This window comes from Toxorhynchites rutilus, chromosome 3 (genome assembly GCF_029784135.1).
Source record: "Toxorhynchites rutilus septentrionalis strain SRP chromosome 3, ASM2978413v1, whole genome shotgun sequence".
Taxonomy (NCBI): domain Eukaryota; kingdom Metazoa; phylum Arthropoda; class Insecta; order Diptera; family Culicidae; genus Toxorhynchites; species Toxorhynchites rutilus.
The window spans coordinates 125,045,395-125,054,703 of record NC_073746.1 but is presented as its reverse complement, the minus strand read 5'-3'; the positions used below and the strand labels follow the sequence as shown (position 1 = coordinate 125,054,703).

General features: G+C 36.6%; 1 pseudogene; it reads right to left on the bottom strand.

The window, feature by feature from the left end:
- Positions 1-879: 879 nt before the first annotated feature.
- On the bottom strand, positions 880-962 carry LOC129780741 (U4 spliceosomal RNA; annotated as a pseudogene).
- Between the last annotated feature and the right edge of the window lie 8,347 nt (positions 963-9,309).

Here is a 9,309-nt window from a genome sequence, read left to right as displayed (position 1 = left end):
TCACTTTCCACTCGTTTGTATGCCTCACTGTTGTTGCTGTTATTCTGGTTTCGACAATTGCGCACCGCCGAAGTTAATGAATCATTTGCCCCACCGGGGGGACGCTACGATGGAACCTGCTAATGGGAATCGTTAGTGGAATCCTTGGTTGGTTCGGCTCACGAGGTTGAGGTTGTGATTGAGCGTGACGGTGGTGGCGAGGTGCCAGGAAAGGAACTGTTTTTCGCAACCGTTTGTGCGCTGTTCGCGCCTCCGACGTCGGCGAAGCTATTGTCTTTATGGCGCGCTGCCACTTCACACTGTTGCGTTTCCTTCCTTCCTGCTTCCTGGTGGTGGTGGTGGAAAGTTGGAAAATTGCATTACCGAGAATAGCGATCCAAAAAAGGAAAAGCGAGACACTCGTGCCGCCCACATACACGTACGGGAATGGTATAGAGATAGAGAAGTTGGAGAATGAAACGAAACAAACAGTGGAAATACAAACTAATTGGGACTTCTGCTTTTGTTCGAGAAATTCTAGAAATGCGAGTATATGCCTGTATGGGATATTCGTTTAAATGAAATATATATCGCTTCGATATAAATAATCTGAGAAGCCAGTTTCCAAGTTTTGTTGTTCTCCTCAATTTGAGATGATTGTCAATATTATTTGCTGGCCAAAATCTCGTAGCTTCTATATACAGGGTTTTCCAACTTTAAATTCCGAAAGTAAATTGAAATAAAACACACTTAGAATTCGAATTCCGATGAAACTTTTATTTCAAATTAAAGTTTAGTTTATGCCATTATGTATGAAATAGTTACAACATCATTCAAATGTCCACCTAGGGCTTCCTCGCACATCTTGATCCGGAACAGGTAATTTTCGATGACTTTTCGGCACATATGGGGCGGTATTCAACTAGCAATAATCGCACCTCGGTTAAACCTCATTGGTTACGATATCACCACCGCGCAAAGCTTTATATGGGGCGGTATCTCGGTCATAACCTCACGAATGTTGTCTTTCAAATGTTCAAGAGTTTGCGGAGAGTTGGCATAGACACGGTCTTTCGCATAACCCCAGAAAAAAAAGTCTAGCGGGTTCAAATCGCATGATGTGGACGGCCAATTGGCATCACCAAAATGCGAAATTATGCGTCCCTCAAATTTCGTTCGCAATATGTTCGGTCGTGTTGTGTGGCACGTGGCGCCGTCCTGCTGAAACCACATGTCATCCGTATCCATATCTTCAATTTGTGGCAAAAAAAATCGTTTAACATGGGGCCATAGGGCTGACCATTCACAGTTACCGTCTCGCCGTCCTCATTTTCAAAGAAATACGGCCCGATGACTCCACCAGACCATAATGCGCACCAAACAGTGACTTTTGGCGGATGCAATGACCTCTCAACAATCACGTGTGGATTTTCTGAGCCGCATATACGGAAATTTTGGGTGTTCACATAGCCACCGAGCTCGAAATGTGCCTCATCGCTGAAGAAAATTTGATGCGAAAATTCAGCATTTTGCTGCTGTTGTTCGTCCACCCAATCGACGTATGCCCGACGCATTCCATGGTCACCACGCTCTAATTTTTGTACCAGTTGGACTTTATATGGATGTGGTTGCAAGTCCAAATGCAAAATTCGCCACAATGATGTGTTTGACAAGTCCAATTACTAAGCACGCCGTGGAATCGAAACATTCGGGTCATCCTCCACACTGGCAGCAACAGCAGCAATATTTTCGGCCGAATGCACATTACGATGATGCACAGGTTTCACAACATCCGCTACGGATCCAGTTTGTTCGAATTTACGCACTACATTAGCGATTGTGTGCTCTGTAGGCCGTCCATTACGACCAAAATCCGTCCGTAATGCTCGAAAAACATCTGCCGGTTTTTCATCATTTTTATAGTATAATTTAACAAAATTAACACGTTGTGCGATGCTAAAACGATCCATATTGTAAAATGGCAGACATTCAACTAACGATATGACGCTTTGGTTGACAGCTATGTCAAACGGTTGTCAGCGCAGGGCTGTATACTTTCGGAAGCCCGAAATGGAAAACCCTGTATATTGTGTCAAAATAATGAATTTGAATATACTTCAGCTTATGGTGATCACCATCGAACTAATCCATTGGAACAAACCCATTAATGTGTAGATTGGCTAACTTTTCAAATGACTTCAATGTTCTGATCTCATGTTTCATGGAACTGGAAATTTTAAACCATAATATTCAGGAAAATCTGTACAAAATCTTTTGTTTGGTTTTCGAAAACTATCACGATAATGTATTGTCAGTGTTTTGATTGCAAAATGGTAGGTATCATAGAGTGTCCACTCAAAATTCGAAAATGAATTCTATATATATATATATATATATATATATATATATATATATATATATATATATATATATATATATATATATATATATGTATATACATATATATATATATATATATATATATATATATATATATATATATATATATATATATATATATATATATATATATATATATATATATATATATATATATATAAATTGATTTCTGTCTGTCTGTCTGTCTGTTTCTTATGGACTTGGAAACTACTGATCGACGTAAAAATGTGTATGTAGTGGTTTTTGGGGGCCAGGGAAGGTTTTTACGATAGTTCGAGACCCCACTCCCTCTCTACTGCCATACAAATGAAACACAAATTTTATTATAACTCAAAAATTAAGCAAGCAAACAAACCCAAAGTTGGCATGTGGAGGTTTTATGGTGCAATAAATGTTTCTAAGGTAGATATACACTTCTCCATCCTTTAAGGAGGGAGGGCTGCCATACAAATGAAACACAAATTTCCGCATAACTCGAAAACTAATCAAGCAAATGGAGCCAAATTTTACATGTGAAGGTTTTTGAGGGCACGAAACGTTTCAATAGTGTGTATACATTCCTCCTCTATGTGCTCCCTTGGCCGAGTGGTTAGCGTCATAACTAACATGCCGGGTGTTCGGGTTCGATTCCCGTTCTGGTCGGGGGAATTTTTCGTCAAAGAAATTTCCTCCGACTTGCACTGTGATCACGCGTATTCTAGAGCTTGCCACTCAGAATGCATTCAAGGCGTGTTATTTGGCATAGAAATCTCAACTAAGTACTAATAAAAGTGACGCAAGTAATACTACGTTGAGACGGCGAAGTTTCTCTAGGAACGTTAGTGCCATTGAAGAAGAAGAAGACATTCCTTCTCCCTGTCTAAGGGGTGGAGAAAAACAAATGAAGCATTGTTTTTGTATAACTCAAACCGAACAAAATTTGGCATGTGGACGATTTAGGGGGCAGTAATTGTTTCTATGGTAGTTTGACAATCCTCCCCTCTCTCTGAAGAGGAGAGGGGCCGAATAACTCGAGAACTAATCAAGCAAATAGAATCAAACTTGGCATAAAAAGTTTTTAGGGATCGATGAATGTTTCTATGGAGGTTTGACACTCTTCCCCAAATTTCCATATGTTCTATAATTACATAGTAACAAGCGTGGTTTGTCCATTTGATGTTTGCTAACGAAATTGATTTTTGTTCGAAAGTGGAAATGGATTTCAAAGTGATAAAACGCACTCCTATATCTTCTTCTATCTATATAAATAAAAATGGATCGGCGAATGTGTTGATGAGAGCAAAACTCGAAGAAGGAATTATCCGATTTAGGGCTATCTTCATTCTATCATATTTTCTGTATCAAACATTTATTCGATGAAACGGAGAAACATGTTATTTGCAAGTGATTGAAAAATCATGATCGAGAATTGTGTCTGAAAATAATATTATATTATAATGACGGGTTTTGGTAGAAGTCCTAGGAAATTTATATTAACCCATTAGTGCCCAGCGTATGAAATTTAATACGCAAAAATGTCCATTTTTGAAAAACTGTTTTTGATTAAACTAAAGTGTCAAGCGCATTTTAAATGATACCACATGACAATTTAAGAGTGGTTTTTGTGTCAGTGTTATTTTATCTGTCATTTTTGTTGTTTTTGTTGTGTACTGAAGCTTGCAAAGTTCGAGTTTCCCGCAAAAGTCGCAAAGCAAACATAACCTACACCTGGGCAGTAATGGGTTAAAAGTAAATTGTAAAGGGTCAATTAGAAGATGAATCAATGAACAGTTCTGAAATTAAACCCACGATCGCAAGTAAGAAAACGTGAATGTTTGGAGATATTGATAACAAAAAATAAATTTTGGGCGGGACGAAGTTTGCCGGGTCAGCTAGTTTTTCATAAAAATTCCAGATGTAGACTAGTAGCATTTTTTTTATTAGACAGAACAAGTCACAGTTTATTTTGATTCGGGTCACTATCACGAAATGATACGATTTTTACGAAACAACTTTTTCTTGCAAATTTTCGGCTTCCTTCTACGCGTTTTTTTTATTTTTTCACCCGAGAGATTTCGCTTCTGCTTCTTGTAGCCGTTTCATTAGCTTTGATTCATTTGAGAAAACATTCTTTCTTCCGGCTTTCTTTGTCTTCTAGATAAAGAGAATTTCGAACTCGTTCATTTAATTGAACATTTAGCTCAACATTTCTATTGATGATATCCTTCCAAAGTGAAGCATCATGAACTTGTGGCGTAACTAAACCGTTTCTTCGCGCATGTTTTAATAAAAACATTTGGTGTTAATGGAGGAGCCCTTTCAACTTTGGGATTCAATACGATAGACAGAACACCATTTTTGGTAAAAAGTTTCATAAACCTATCCTTTCCAAAAATACTCCACTCGTTCATTTTTCGGATCACAGTGAGCAAACTTGTTGCATTTGTTGCTAGCATTATTATTTCAGTACTATGTCTGTTGGGACTTCACTGATACATCCAAATTTCATCAAATATCAAAATAGTCAATATTCGAAAGCTTCTAGAATCGTTTTCTAGTCAATTTTTGATTGAATTCAATGACGGAAAGATTAGGGGTTGTCCGTAGCCACATTGGTTGCGCGTTCGCTTAGTAAGCGATCGATCGTGAGTTCAAAACTCAGGGCCCTCTTTGACCATCTTTGTGTTGTTACAGAATAGCTACGTCCACGCAACAATCATCAGCGATGGAGATCGATCCACGGTCGATATTAAGATCGATTCATCCATACAACTGCTCTGCTCTGCAAGACACATCGGGCTGCTGTTCTATAAATAACTCAACAATGATCAATCTACTGTCTCCGCTGTCCGGTGGTCCAACTGGATAATGGAAGAACAGAAAGAATATTCTTACGCCTAAATGGCTACTGTGTGAATGTACCATATGTAATGGTATAGAAGGAATACTGGCGAATGGCAACTGTGTAATGTGCTAATTATAGATATGATAACCATGTGACATGTACACGTTTAAAATTCGGCTCTGTTACATCTAAAATGCTAATGAGCCTTGAATAAATAAATGGGATAAAAAATAAAATTAAAAAAAATGACGGAAAGATAAAGCGAGGATCGCCATTCATATCAGGATACATCGACGCTTCATTAACTTCAAAATCAGTGCTTCGCATCCCCCTAAAATTTCATGAATTGTCTATTGTAAAGTTTTGGCGAGTTTTGTTTTAATCCATTCATCCTTGGATGAGCTAGTGTCATCCCGAAAAAATATTTTTGTCAAAAATCGACACTCTGGGACTTGTTTTGTGTAAAATATGCAATCCGAAGTTACTCAATTTCAAGAGTTTTTCTTCTCCATTTCGAAAGTCCAGTGGCAACTAGCGTAAAATGACCAATTTACATAGGTGTCGTCCATCGAAACCAGAAGAAGTACAAATATAAAATTTCCAGACTTTCTTTAAAAGCTGCAAAGCTACAACGATTCAACACCTCCTACTCTTCATTGTAAAATTTGATATTCTGATCCGACTGCAGCATTTTTGTAGTCTTTTTCAAAGACTCGTCGAAACCAACGACCAAGTATAGTTTACAAAAAATCTTCTCAGCTTTCTGGCTGTCATGAACCATTCTTCTCAGTACAACCATGTCTTTTTCAGCAGTGCGACACATAACTGATCAGTGATTTGTGACACATAATTGTTTCCAGACACCACAGAATCTTTTTTAGTATATTTTCCAACATGAATTTATTGATAGTTTTCGAAGAAGAACAAATTGAAGCAGTGTTGCAACCAGAGGGGTTAAAAATCTTTCTCATCTGTACTTTTTCGTCCAAAAATCTATACCATCGAAAATATTCCTTGTTAAAATTTAGCATGAAGAAATACTCATTTCTGTACCAATCTGTACTTTTTAACGAAAATCTGTACCGGACAGAATCTTTACCAAAAATAACGAAAAAATCTGTACCCTTCCAGACAAATCTGTACATGTGGAAACACCGGATTGAAGTTAAACTGCGGGTACTGATTGCATAAGTAACAAATTGACAAATTGAAACACAACCTGGAGGTTGCTGAGCTCTTGATGTGAATACGAAACAGTACGCGCATCCTGGCTAGTGCCCATCAACCGTGACGAAATCATCGAATCTTGCAGCCAAATGCCTTAGAGGGTGATTTTGCCTGTCATTTAGTAACAGTTCGGCTGAAAAGTTTATAAGGTAACACAGTGAAACAATTATTTGTTTTGCAATATTCAATTTTATTATTCAACATAATTGCCTTCGAGGGCGATTATAGCGATCTTTCGATACCATTTTTATAGTACTCTTTCGGTTTTTTCCGAAAAGGCCTGAGTTTCGGTAATCACTTCATCATCGGTCTTAAATATCTTGCCAGAGAGCATTCTATTCAGGTCTGCAAACAGAAAATAGTCGCTGGGGGCCAGATCTGGAGAATACGGTGGGTGTGGAAGCAATTCGAAGCCCAATTCATGAAAGTTTACATTCAATTCACGAAATTCGGATTTTTCCATTTTTTTCACAATAACAAAAGTTGCTTCACTCTCAATGCTGTAACTCACGAACCAATCGACCGATTGCTGTCAAATCTTGATACATACAATGGATACATTGACAGATGGTGCTTTATGATAGTCAAGTAGATTTTTGCAAGAAGCGCCATCTAGACGTCAACCTTATGAATATTTGTTTTAACTCTATTTCTGCTTACGCAAACAAATACGCCAAATAACAGCCAAAACCAAGCAAATGTAAAAGCCGTCTATTTTTTGGCTGCTTACCCTTCTGAAGGATTAAGTTCATTGGTAAAAGCAAATACTGCAAAACCTACAGAGAGTCAAACTAGTAAAATACAATTTACAATCTAATCTCTGCAATAATCGAAATCCTAATTGACAAAATTTCATTGTTTCCAGATTTGTGACAAAATTCCCTGACATTCCCTGATTTTCCCTGACATTGTTTGAATTCCCTGATATTCCCTGATTTTCAAGGATTTTTCAGGTAGTCGGCACTCTGTATCAACAGTTACCATCTGAGATATGAATTATACAAACGGATTTTATACATTTTTGATATGGGTTCCACCATCTATTTTTACAAATTGTAAGACTCAGTTTACTGAACAATTTTTCAGGGGTAATAATAAACTTTAACAAAGTTTGACGTAATTGAAGACATAATTGTCATGACACAATCATGAAATTTAAGTACTTTGCAAAATCCTATCCATTTGTACAAATAATTATGGAATTTTGAATCTACGTGCGATTGAACATGAAAAACTATACAAAATTTTTTATCATCATTGAAACATGTTCAACACGACACCCCTATACGTGAAATTCAAACAGTATTTTAATTAAAAAATATAAAACATATATCCAAAGGGGTCTTTGTAGCCACTTGGTTGCGTGTTCGCTTACTAAGCGATCGATCGTGAGTTCGAACTCAGGGCCCTCAATTAACCATCTTTGTGTTGCTATAGAATAACTCTGCTGAACAATGGAAGAACAGAAAGAATACCCTTACGCCTTAATGGCTACTACTGTGTAATTTACCATAATGTAATGGAACAGAAAAGCTAACGCCTAAATGGCTACTACTACTGTATAATTTATAATTTATAGGAACATAAACATTAGAGTGCCAATGAATGTATGGAAAAAAAAGTTCACCACCTCGAAAAAAACACTTTATGACAAATATCAGCACAATTGGACTTGAGGGAGAGTGGCGCAAAGCGGTCAAAGTTTGAGTTTTTGAAAATCGAAAAATCACCCAAGGGGGGAGTGAAGGAAATCGGGGTTTTCGAAAAAAAAAATTATGAGAAATGTCTTGAAATTGTATGAAACGTCGAGATATAGTGTCATCTCGAAAAAAAATTGTCAAAAATCGACACTCTGGGACTTATTTTTTTTTCGGAATACGAAACGAAAAGTATAGTTTTGGGTGCAAATAAAAATAGTTATCTCGATTTTTCATTCAGAACTTGCAGTGAAATGTTGATTTGCACGAAAATATGCCCTATTCAAAATATTAACTCATTCAAGCTTCATTTATTAGTGTCACAGACGTTAAAATTTGATTATTTTTTTGACTTCGAGATGACACTAGATCTCGACGTTTCATGCAATTTTAAGACATTTAAGACATTAATAATAAGACAAAAAAAATTCGAAAACACCGATTTTCCTTCCCCTTGGTGATTTTTCGATTTTCAAAAAACTCAAACTTTGACCGCTTTGCGCCACGCTCCCTTAAGTCCGATTGAGCTGATATTTGGCATAGGATGTTTTTTCGAGGTGATGAACATTTTTTATGGGGTAAATTTTTGATATTAGAGATGACCATCTTCATTCGCACCCTAATGTACATGTACACGATTAAAACCCGGCTCTGTTACAGCTAAAATGCTAATGAGCATAATAATTATTTATTTATGATAAAGATAAATATATATATATATATATATCCAAGAGGGATGTTTTCAGATATGAATATTTTTATCATGATTGAAATGTTGAGTAATTATTTTTAATAGAGTATTGAAAATTTTGTTTTCATAGTTTCCTAGAGTTCATTCACTTTTCAACAACTTGGCCGAACATCATACTTTAATCATAGAGTTGCTTTCAAGTTATCTTTTATTTAAAAAAAAAGAACAATAATTGTAGATTTACCCTCATAAAAAATCAGCCGCAATAAAAGTTGTTCATATGATAATGGAAATCATAATTTTAGGTGGCTGCCACCGTAAGTCCAAGGTTTGAAAAAATTTGTACACAAGAAAAAATATTGTGAATCAGGCATGTTGTAAAGACGCTCAGCCAAAATAAAAAGAAATACGTGAAAAATATGACAGGTGGAACAGGTAAGTTATAATGGAGTCAGCAACATGTGTTCGAGCGTGCAGTAAAATCAACTAAT